Source organism: Helicoverpa zea, chromosome 10 (assembly GCF_022581195.2).
Source record: "Helicoverpa zea isolate HzStark_Cry1AcR chromosome 10, ilHelZeax1.1, whole genome shotgun sequence".
NCBI classification, from domain to species: Eukaryota; Metazoa; Arthropoda; class Insecta; order Lepidoptera; family Noctuidae; genus Helicoverpa; species Helicoverpa zea.
In genome coordinates, this window is record NC_061461.1 from 5,093,960 (window position 1) to 5,105,209 (window position 11,250).

General features: G+C 33.8%; 1 pseudogene; it reads right to left on the minus strand.

The window, feature by feature from the left end:
* Positions 1–4,550: 4,550 nt before the first annotated feature.
* On the minus strand, positions 4,551–4,673 carry LOC124634185 (annotated as a pseudogene).
* Between the last annotated feature and the right edge of the window lie 6,577 nt (positions 4,674–11,250).

Below are 11,250 nucleotides of genomic sequence, written 5' to 3' on the forward strand. Positions count from 1 at the left end.
TCAGATTAGCAAAGTGCTTTTCATTCAAATTCATCAAATATTAAATGTACGTAACTTCTAAGTTTCACCAAATTCCTTCATTACGTTAATTAGACATCAAACCGCTTCATTAATTACCCAAACTAAGCGTAGACGAAGTTCATTAATATCAATGAAAATTAAGTTACGAAGACATTTATAAAAACGTTTTTAAGGTAAAGCGAACTTCTAAGGCCCGGTTATATAAGGAAGCTCAATGAATAGAGTTGTATGTGAGATTGGACATAGGCTACCTACGGTAGAAGGCATAGAAAGTCCCGGCCTTATTCAGTTAGACAGTACATGGTATTCGTGACTTACATTCTGTATAAAACAATTCTCGGACAAAGGTTCTGGTCAGACGCGAGCAACAAAGGAACAATGCGGTCGACGGGAGATGCCTTTGCTTCATTTCGATTGTGGACAGCCCATGTCCATGCGAGACCAAACGAGCATTGGTCTGCACTACAGTTTTATTTTTTAAATATCAGCACCCATTCGAACACGTTGGTTTCGCGTTTTCGCCGAATTAATGCAGGTGCGATATGTAATGCATGTCAAAATTAATTTTATTCCGCTGAACATGATTCAACCCTTAAAATTTCTTCTTATACCTACTTATTTACTTTGACTTTTGCATTTACTTCTATATTGTTATTTATATAAATTATAAATTGAAAAAAAAAATAGTTCATTCACTGCTGGGACTCTTTATTAATGTAACGGTCGTACACATTAAATGGAGCAACATTTTAATATCGACATAAATCGTATCTAACATTTATGAACGTTTTACTTCATCGTGGCACCCCGTACGGTAACAAAACTGACGAATCTATTTCGCAAATGATACAAAGACCCCGTCTTGTTCGCGGGCCACCCGCAAATAATAGGAGCTCGGTCGAAGAACCGTATTGTCTGACCGACGATGTTGACGATATGACATATTGACTTCTGAGGTCTTGATTTTGCACAAACACAATTCACATTTACTCTGAATGCCAATCTTGGGTCAGGATCACATTTAGAGTCTTGAATGAAAACTTTTATTTGAATTGCGACCACAAAATTTATGTATTTTGACAGTTGTGTGGTAAACGATAAATATACTTTTTTTGTTCACCACAATGTGTGATTCAAACGTTTTCGTTTATTGTGACAGTAGTATGAATGACACTCTATATCATTACAGTGTAGTATTTAACGTAAGGGATATTTTAAAAGTAATTTTTATGCGTATTATAAATACAATACTTTAAATTAATGTGTAACACTTGTCGTAATTTACATTTTATGGCCAACACAATAAAGTATCCGCATTGCACCCAAAACTAAAAATCGTATTATTGCTGTGTTGACTCGTGAATTTACCGAGGCTATAAACGAGAGCTGGTGCATATGTGAAGATGAACGTATAAACAACGAACGTTCAGGGCTGGAATATCCATTACAATGCAAATTTGCCTCCGTCGTCACAATGAACGAGTTACCTGTCCACACACCAACTTTTTGCCTAGTTCGAAGCCCAAAATTGGATGATGACCGAGTTTGGTTACTGTCAACTGGAATGTAGTATGCACCGCAGAATTTCAACGAGAACTATTTTCAGGACGTAACTTCATGACTGTTTTATTACCAAATCAATAGCTCGCTTCATTGTTAACGTTCGAGTTTGTGACTTTAAAATCGATGTCAAAGTTGAATCGATGTTACAGGTACTACATAGGATTTTTATTTGCTCTACGTATATGCATGTATTACGTTCCTACTTTGATGCTACGAATGGTTTGATTGATGAATAAATAAAATTTACATTTGGGATTATATTCGGGCTTTTTTCGTTGTTGTAACAGAAATGAAAATATTGCGTTAACTCATTGGCAATCAGTAGAATATTTCTGTATGTATGGTCTTGTTGAAACTGACTTATCAATAACGGCTTATCGCTTGGATCCCTTACAGCAAAGAGAGCAATACCGTAGTTTGTAGTAAAGTCTTTGAATTATACATAATCTGATCAATTAAAAGTACCTTCTCACACATACATGATTCCTGAGAATTAATAATTTCCGCCTGAAAATAAGACTAAATGAATTCGTCGTGCAAAATTGTTGCAAATTTATTATAGTAGGTGTAATCGAATTACTTGCCGTGGTCTCTCACGAAACTCTGAATACATATTAACCTGGCTGTACCAAATTCGTTTTGACTAATGGTGTTATTAGTCTTGGGGCGTGTGTTCATAACGCGTGCCGTATTAGGTATTGTTCTACTGGCTACTAATATATCTTCGACTGAATTCGTACTACTTGAATGCCTGGACAAAGTTACTACCAATGTATGTATTAGTTTCTACCACGAATGTACCTTTAGTTATCAGTTTGTATGGAACCAACACTTATATATAATTTAACGATCTGAACGTCCTAAATGACATTTACCAAAGCGACCACACAAGGATAAAAAAAATCAACTGTCAATCAAACGCAAAAAAGCGAAAAGTTGAACCAAAAATATCCGCCACATTTGCCAAAAATCCATTCCCACACTGATTGATAAGAACGAGCGCACCAATTAAATTAATTATTAACACAATACATTTTGATGAGTCCACTGTATTTAGTGCATAAAACGCGAACGCTCCATCATGGGAGGCGAAATTTAATTGCATCGTTACATCGCCGTTCCATCAAACATTTATCAATATTGACTAAACTCTTAATAAAAGCTAATGGCCGGTGTGTGGTCACTGTGTACAAAACACACGTACGTTCGCCGATGCTTTTAAAACTGAGTAAAAAACCATAGGTCCTGATTAATCGATGGTTATAAAGCTACACGGGAAATATTTTTGTGCATCATTAGTTTGATGTTGTGCTCTATCCTCTTATGGCACGTGTTACTATTATGGATGGTCTCTGTGTTACGTTTTCCTGTTTTCATTAATCGTGTATTTGCTTTGTTTGTGGGTTAGCTCTCGTGGCCGGAGATAAAAAATTGTTGGATGCTTTAGCAAGATGAATAGGCAATTGCAATGTTTTTTAAAATATTTTTATTCAAATAAAGCGTTGAATTAAATATTAGGTATACCTTCGTTTCTAGGTTAAGAGTATAAGCACTAGACTCTTATGTTGTCAAGCGGGTATGAAAACACTACATTTCATGATTACCCAGAAATTCAACAGACATTTTTGTAGTAATAATGAAACTGTCCTTTAAAATAGTAAGTTATTTTACCGCAGTAAACCGCAGTGGTTTCTTTGCACAGATTTCACATACATTCTCATACGATAGCGGTCATGCAATCGTATTAATTAAAAATATTTATTCCATTTACACTTGCTTGTAGGGGAAAATGTTGCAATATTTTTATGAAGATACCAATCCAACGCCTGTATTAACGAAATATATTGTAAGCTATAATATAAAACAGAACTTCTGGAAAAATATGAATTCGATTTGAAAGTAAAGATGCGGAGAAATACTTCGACGTCTAATCAATGTTTATTATGGTTTTATTTTTATTTTTGTACCTATATGGTATTTTATTTATAGTAAAGTAGGTTGACTTTGTAAATGGACGTAGTTATCCAGAAACGTTCCAACCCACTGTACGCGTAAATGCTTATATCTCAAATTAGACTTGAATTTGAGATATAAGCATTTACGCGTTTCAGTTGTATTCTTTTTATTCTAACTAGTAAAGGTACTAGAGGTTTTATTGTTGAATTATATTGAGTTTAGATAACCATATGCTAAATTTTAGGCTGTTCAATCACAATAACTCGATTTCGGGTGACTTGTGGGTTGGAACGTTTCTGCATAACTACGTCCAAATATAGTCTACATATCCTTTGATCTAGTTGAGTGATAAAATAAAATATTATTTGAAAGTCGATAGACTATTGTTCAGTAGTTAATTCAGAAAAAGTTACTTACGTTATTGTTGTACCTACCTGAAAAAATTATGAAAACTAATATTGAAATGCAGTTAAGGTAAAAATTCTCCCTTCCACTTTTCGTCACTAAAAATATATCACCGCACCTAATTCGTCAAGTTAACGACAAAATGACCAAGAAACTTGTCAGAAAATTTTGAAAAATCGTCGTGTCTTAAAATACCTACATACGTCGACACTCGAATAAGAAATATGAATTCGTGACGTTAATTACACATAGTATGCATGCCCAAGAAAAATGTTTGTTTATTTTAATGACTGTAAAATCAAAACAAATGTTTATCCTGTCCATTTGATTGATTGTTCGTAACGATATGGGCGACGCGAGCGCATAGGCCTTGGGCTAAAACGTAGGCAGTGTGCGTTTGTTTAGAAAATTATGGGTGTTTGGTTTGTTAGTGTTAACTGTGTAGGTAAGCTTTTCTGGTCAATTAAGTATCATTAAGTTAGTAGTGAATAAGTTTGTGTACATTTTTTAAAAAATTCATACGACGATCAATAACTATAAACAAATCCCTAAAAGGCATTTTACTGAAATGAAGTATAAAACAAACAAATTAAAAACTTACAAAAAATCAACGTCTCGCAGTGTTCCCAGGCGGTCGGTCACCCATCCAAGTACTGACCGCGCCCGATGTTGCATAACTTCGGTGATCGGACGAGCACCGGTGTTTTCAACGTGGTATGGACGTTGACGATTATTCTGCAAAAAAGGTGGACTACTTTTAATCACGTAGATATTACACATGACAAGTAAATCAACATTGTTATTTATTCAAATAGCTACAGTACGATACATTTTATCTTAATGAAGATCATTCTTTAGCTTAAAAAACGGCAGATAAAAATTAAAGAGATACTGAATGCTTACGATTTAATTATTCTTAATCAAATTAAGAAGACCCTGAAGAATAGATTAAGTCATAAATTACAATCAAATCCGATACATTGTTATCTACAATTACAATAAATAAGGTTTAAAATTTAAATTCCGTATCAACGTTGCTTACTTTTTTGTTTTCTTCACATGGTCGTAATTTCTATGCAACTTTGTAAATAAGAAAGTAATATATGGATGTAAAGTGCTTTATCTTCTACCATTAGAATTTATTTTATAGTGGACTCTTCTTAGCTAAGAAATAGACTATTATTTATTATTATTAAGAAATAGATTTATTCTTGTTATTATTGTAAGTAAGTAACCATATCATGTATTTTTTTTTAAATTTGTTTTAATTGCAGTGGTTACTACAATTTTGTAAAATAAAAAAACTTCGCCGAAGATTTGTGTTTATACTGCATTTATTGAACTTTTAGAACGATACTAAAAATATACTGTTAATAAAGGGGTGGACACTTGTAACTCAGTGACACGTAATAACTTTGATACTGCAATTTTCCGTGTCAAGTAACAGAACGTCCACATAATTCTTTCCTATTATCTATACTCCTCGGCCGCGTGGCAATGGTGTTGATAAACCTTTATTTAATAAGGTGACTAAACGCATAACTTGAGCAAGATAGTGTCCCCGACACTTGTTTAAGTGTAAACTGCTGTTCTTTTCCGATAAAATGTCACATTTTGATTATTTAGCACGAGATGCGACCGGAAAACTGGTTTACTATCGACGGTATAAAGAAATTTATACAAAAATACAACTACGGTCAACGATGGTCACAAAGAATCGACACGAAATTGAACTTTGAATTTTTGGTATATAAGTTATCTTGAAACAATTTTCGGAAATAAAAATCTTGATTTGTAAGCAAAGATGAAATTTAGATAGCAATGTAATACACTGATAACAAAAACAACCAAAAGTTCATGTAGCTTAACGATCAAATAAACAAAGTCAATCACAAATTACGATTATTTCCATAATCTGATAACGCAACAACTCTATAACACTCTGAAATGAGTTTTTAACACTCCATTATAAAAAGAACTTTCGCGAAACGAACATCTCGTTTGACTTGACAGAATGATAGGTAATGGACAACTTTATTACGGTGTTAACAAGTTTGAAAAAATAAATTTTCGGTTCTGCTATTCGGGATTAAAAATACAAATTGGTGTTGTCTCGAAGTTGGATGCTCGCCGCTGGCTAAAAAGTCATTGGAGGTGTTAAACCAGCCTTCGATAATTTGGTAATAAATATTTATAAACGCCGAGCTCGCTCGTCACTACGCCCGATGCACTTTTCTTCATTTTTTGCTCTTTGAACGTCAAAGGAGTCCGTATATCGAACAGCCTGCGCGTGCTTTGCAAATGTGAATTCTGTATCACTCAGTTTTGTCTACTAAGACCCAAATATTAGAGTTGATTTTCCTATAACATGCGGATTCAGTAAAGTTGTTATGTGTTAAGATAGACAGGGTGTGAATAATAACGGGGATAGTTATTTGCAACTGTAACAGCAAGGCTGTGCAGATGGGATTTCACATCAGCATCCAGCTAGTTAGGCTTAACAGGAGAATGTTTTTTATATTATTTTGACTGTTAGTAGCGAACTGGAATAAAGCAATAACCAAAGAGCTGTTGTAACAGAAGCGCCGATTTAAATATTACAACCGAGATTATTGGCCATATTTCACATGCTCAATTGAAGAACTTGGAAGAGATTTTATAGATGCCAAATAAAATTTGTGACAACGTAGTTTTCGGTAAAATAGAATGGTTAACGAGTATAACATTTTTACGTAAATGAAATTAAATTATCCTTACTGCATGAATTAAAATAACATTTGGATTTTTATTATTGGCTTATTATCCTAAGGATACACGTTACTAAGCTCGACAAGGCATTTGTAGCCCTTGGCATTCTAAATTGATTTTGATGCGTATCATTTTTGATATCAAAAGATTTTTTGCTCATACGTATACTTAAGACATTGCAATATTTAAAACTATTAAATATTTAATTATGTTGGCCAGTACACACCTTACCCATACCCTTTACTCAAGCAGCTACAAAAATTTGTTAAAAAAGAGAGAACAAAAAAAATTACAATGCCTCCATTCAGTGAAAATAGCTACAGTTTTAGGGGGTACCGTAACTTTTTGTTACCGATAGTCAGATGCGGTTTATTTATTTTGAAACCAGTCAATAAGGGAGTTCATAAGAGGAGTATATAAGAGGAGTACATAAGAGAGAACATAAGAGGAGTACATAAGAGAGTACATTTAGGCTGATGAGTAGCATATCGAGATAGTAAAAGAATTTTATTACGGGAAACATTCCGAATTTGATTGTGTTTTTCAAATGCTTTTTTTAAGTTCAAATCTTGGATGTGTGGCCAGCATTGTACAAACAAAAGAACAGTGGCATCTGAAGAGTACTGGTTGGGCTCAACTATCTCAAGACCATTCCATTATCAAAATTCTAATCATGACTTCCAAAATTAGAGATAACAATAATAAAACACGACTAATTGTTCCCCAAATTGCATCAGTAACAATAAATTCAACAGAATTAGGCAAGTCAATTAACAAACAAAAGCAATTAATTAAGCAGATACGTTGCAATGATGTCCATAATAATCCCACACTGGGTCTCAAGCTCAAACAAATTCAAATTTTAAAACATGTTCAACGACCAGAACCAACTCCGCCATTACCAGTAAGAGTTACACACTTCGAATGTAATTCCCATTCAAATTTGAACCTTACAAAGTAAAATTAGGATACTGGAAGCTAAATATACTTCTGTCATGCTATCTCAGCTACTTTCTGAGGCAGTCCTCTCCATAAAACCTTCCAATTATTTCCGTTCCCTAGTTATCGGGTCGCATCTTGCATCAATCCACTCGTACTACACAAAAATTTACGAGAATGAGACTTCTTCGACCGTGATTAACAATAAATTCCCAGTTAACAGCCAGACGTCAGACTGCCTCTATCCATACTTTTATAAAGCGAGACACTTCCACAACACCTGATTTATAGTATATCTCTTTGTTTTGTGTTTGTCCTTTTTATTGTTTTATTTGTTGCCCTCGTTTTTTTAGAAGAGCCGTTTATTTTGTGACAATTTCTTTGTTATGCCGCCATTGAAACCTTGCCTTTTTGGAGCATAATTACCGGTGGTATCAGTAACATCTGCGGAAGATTTATAAAAATATTTTTTGTTTTAAACTTTATTACTAAGGAGATTGCGAAGAATATACCTGTTGTTTGTTATATATAACAGGCAGCAAAAAGTAATAAGGAAGAAAAATAAATATCGTCTTACGATTTTTAACAATAAACATGATATTTGTACTTATTTATTTCTCTTATTTTTTATAATTATAAATCAGATATGTCTTCGATACCCAGAACAGATTATTGAGAATTCTACTTTATGGAAGATACAAACGATATCAGTTATTGTATTCATGAGTTTTCATAACTACATATTTACCAGAAAAAGTAATATATGATAAATAAGCTTATGAAAGAGCACTTTTACCTAATTATTGACAAAAATAATCAAAAGATACAATAATAACAGAACAATTAAAACTAATTGAACCAAAACAGATGTTGAACGTAGATGCTGCTGTATTGCTCACATTTTATTATCTTTTCTAAGTAAATACTCATCATTACAATCAGATAAACCAAGATGTTTACCAAGAAGTAACAACGAGCGTACCATAATAAAATCGGGCCAATATCCTTAACAAGGCAACAAGGGAGCTAATTAAAATTTTAAACCCAATGACCGTTGTAAGATGCGGTAATAAAGTTGTCAAGGAGAGGGCAGTAAACCGACAGCGAGGATGTCAGCCACTAAGTATTGTGTAAATCTGTGAGACCAGCATAATTATGTTTGGACTTCATCATTAGATTAGCTTGTTTGTTAGTTGGTATATAATAGATGGGAGAATACGTAAACACTGCAATTAAGGATGATAGCATACGCAAGATTTTATTTTTGGTACATCTATCTCACCTTTTCATTTTGTAGATTCTTACAGATATTCACATTTTCCTTCAAAGGGAAGGAAGGATGGCTTTATATTTTATGCAATTTTTTCTGATACAAGTATCATAAACATTCTACCGTCACAAAGAATGGTCTTTCTGAAATGATTTTGCATTAGCGTCAACCTTATTTATTTTCGCCCTGATATCAATTCCCAATTTTCTCAAGCACCAATCTACTTACAACACAAAAGATTGGGGAATACGATCATTAATTTTCGTGATGTAATTATTTGATATCTTTACAAAGCCCCTATAAACATCTGCATTGTCTGGTCCCATCAAACTGTTAAGAGCCAACTTAAATCAGGAAACTGACTATTGTTCAGTGTCTTAGATAACTAGCCGCCGAAGTTCCTAGACATCAATATTAAACTGAAGTATTTAAGAACATTTTGTACCCCTTAATCCTCCTCTGTCAAAGTTACAGATGTTGAGATTAGTTTGGGAGTATTCCCATTCATCAAAGACTTGATCGTTTGTATCTCTTTAATAAGAGCGGTGTGGCTGCTTGAGAATTACTCGCCTTGCTATTTGCATTTCATTTTGTATTGCTAAGTATTCCGATGTATCTTTATTGAAGAGCTTTGTTTTCCAGTCTGGTAGGATGTTGACTTTTAATCTGTTAAATTATTTGCATAAGAGGTATCGTTTCTTTGCTTCTTCGGTATTTATTGCTGATTTTAATCTTTTTATGAACAACTTACGTTATTTTTACAAATGCAACGTTTCTTAACGTTGCAGTAGATTACAATTGATGTCTAAAAATGTAATCTAGCTTTTGATTCATAAAATATGCTTATTAGGTTCGGCCCGACCTGTCCAAATATTAATTATCTGGAACAAGCTACTTAAATTAGAATAAAAACATGACAAGTTACACAGCTTTACCATCAAATAAAAAAGAAGATCGTAATCCAACAATTTATCCATACAAAACTCATTTATCAAAACAGAAAACAAAATTACGTATAACATTCTCAAACTAGAGCACGGACGCCATAGACGCATATTTTATAGTCATCAAACATATCCCATTTACTTTACAACATTAATCATGGACAACACGAACGTCCCTAATTAAACTATATGGAGGCAATTAAAATGTACTAGATGAAATTTTTCATACAAAACATTGTTTCCTGTGGGCCGAGAGTAGTGTTGGACCGCGGTCGACTCGGCCCCTGCTGTTTCAATTAAATCACTGACAGTACTTCGAATGCCTGACCAGTCGATACCAAAACATACTTTTTGGTCGTCATTGTGGCTGGATGCGGTGGTTTTGATAGTTGAGTGTAATAGGTGCAAGCTTTTGAACGGTTTTGGCTTAGAAAAGTGGTGCGTTGAAATGCAGATTGGCGCCTTTGTTGTGTGTAACGTTTTTATTTTGGCGGTTGAATATTATTCGAACAATAAATAAATATTCCTCGCATAGTCATTTACGAGCTCAAAAAAAGGTATTGTCTCACAGTATATGAACAGTTCGTTTAACTATATAAACTTAAATAATGTGCTCAGAAGCAAGGCAAGGCAAGGCAATACGTATTATCCTCATATCAATATGTAAAAAGTTATGTAAGTAATTCTTAACTCTCTAAAACACCTTAAAGTATCTAAACGGTTTGATTCACCAATAATCTTGTTACGGACCTCACGACTGTACGCATGTGCCGACAGAGCACTGATACCATCTAATCCAGATTTCCCCCACTATTTAATTGATTATTTCATAAAGATTAATATGACTCGTCATACTTGACGGCCTGTGGTATCGAACATACAAAATTGTACCAAACAGTCGTCCATGAGTCACGATTAACGAATCCATTTTAAGAAGACCTTTTCCCATCTGATACTTCGAATATTTGTCTTCTTATTTCTAACAAATAGAAGGGTCAATTTTATTTGGCAGCTTTAAGTCTTCTTGCTAATAATTTTCAAGTTCAAAGTCGAATCAATTGAGCTCAATCTTCGGATGAGCGGGTCGTTTAAGTGTGATATGTATGATTGATGTAGGTACACTTAATTGATTTATTCGGCAATTGCTTTCAACAGAGCAAAAAGCTACTTGAATAAATTAAGTGATGATGAATTTAGTTTCAGAAACATAAGTGACTAAGGCACTATTTGTAAAGCTTAGTATCATATAAAACATATTCCAATCACAAAAAAAGTGAGTAACACTATCCTGTTCATAATCGGAATATCAACTCATGCATGGATTATTGTTTCCTCGAAATCAATTGTTTGAAAACAATATCCTATCCTGAGTAATCGAAACAATCCCACACTACTTAACAATCA